Source organism: Gekko japonicus, unplaced genomic scaffold, assembly GCF_001447785.1.
Source record: "Gekko japonicus isolate JY-2015 unplaced genomic scaffold, Gekko_japonicus_V1.1 scaffold1052, whole genome shotgun sequence".
Taxonomy (NCBI): Eukaryota; Metazoa; Chordata; class Lepidosauria; order Squamata; family Gekkonidae; genus Gekko; species Gekko japonicus.
Window position 1 is genome coordinate 53,145 of NW_015170921.1, and position 1,898 is coordinate 55,042.

Genomic DNA, 1,898 nt, shown 5'->3' on the forward strand with positions numbered 1-1,898 from the left:
TTTGACCACCCTGGGATCAGCCACTGTTTTGATAAGAGCTATCCATGTCTCAGAATAGAACTCTGTGCGCATTAGCATGTTCAGATTTTTTTGGTTGGATGAAGCATGAAGCCATGGATATGCAACCTGATATCTCTATGGAAATGTTGTGGTAGTATGGAATTCATTGCAGTATGTGTCTAATGTATTCAATATATGGACCAAAATGTCCTTTCATTGCACATTCACACCAATAAGAGTCACAGAAATTTGCAGTAGACTACTGGATATGGAACATAACTTTTGACACAGCAAAAACTATGTAAGCAGTAAATGGAAAGAGTAACATTCATTTACTCTAGAAATCTTTAAGATTGCAAATAAGATCTTTATGGCAACTAGGATACAGTTACTCTGAATTTCTCTAAATAAGTATGGTCATTGTTTCACAGCTTTGAACAACATGAATTGCTGGGCAGTTTTAAGGAAGAGAGGTGTGCTAAGTAAGTAGAGATCAGTTGATGGAGACATTTTTAAAATATTTTTCCTAGACTAGTTGTCACAGATTTCTGTTCTTCTTTTGTGTCATCTCCCCACCATTATATTGCCATTTTTAGAAAACCTTTTTAGGCTATTGATATCACATGGACATTTTTTTATTTATAAAAACTGTTTTAAAAGACATCAAATTATAAAAAAAGAATATTAAATAGTAAATATATGGGTTATAATCACAAAATAACATCTGATCTGATTTTTAAAATCATTTTAAAATGTTCTGTTTCTATGCTTTTTAGCATGCAGGTTTCTACAATGCAGGCATGAAATAACCACAGCCCTGAACAGAAATAACAATTTCCATGATACTTTAAAATATCCAATTATAAGACATTATTCTTGACAGTACATATAGAAGTCAACACACTTCAAACATTTAATGTGCCTTTTCTTCGAGGTAGGGTGATATGCACGTTTACTTGCAATCAATGCCAAAATAACACTGGAAAATGTATAAACATGAATGGGAAAAATTCAGTGTGCAGAAAGAGAAACTGGTGCAAAAATAAAGAGTCAAATGTCCATTTCTCACAAGGAAAACACTAATTTGAAACAGGGCTATTCAAACTGAACCAGACAACTTTTGAAATTTGGTCTCACCTCTAAAAGCAAGATGGAGACTCAGAACTCAAAATAAATATGGCAGCAAAATGAGCCAAGGCCCTAATCTCTAATTTTACATGGTGATTAATTCAGCTGTGCAAAGAGAGAGAAAAAAGGAAAGAAGCAGTTGGAATGGGACCTTTACTAAAGAAAGTGCAACCATTAATAGACTGTTCCCAAAAGAGGTTGGTGTCCTGGAAAAGCACTGTAAAATATATCCATTTTCAAAATAGGATTGAAGCTGACAAGACAGAACATTGCCTTAGGATAGCTGCTTTCTAATCCAGTCCAAGACTCATACCCTTTCACGTGTTCTGACATGTGTCACAGTAAAGTACAGTGTAACCTTCACTTCAGTGCCAGGCGTTCTGTTATGTTCACACATCCACCTGAATGTGTGTTGAAAGCCTACAGGCCATGCTTAGATGGACAAGGTGATAGCTGACAGCTTTTTTAATAGGATGTAATAGCAACACATTTTCAATAGGGAATGTCTCAGTGTGAGCATTAGAAGATAATGGGTACTTTCAACATGGACATTGGCCTGTCAGATTGAAAAACATATTCAAAGACTGAATAAAGCATGAAATTAAGCTCCATGACTTTAAGGATTTCCTTTGGATCTATGCATTTAAGCCACTTTTACAAAGCTATTCTTGGTTGGGGAAGGCACCTTTTAACATTAACTATTATCCACGTGTTAGGTTACAGGAACTATCTAGAACTACACTGTTTTTATATCTCAAGACTCTAGAAAT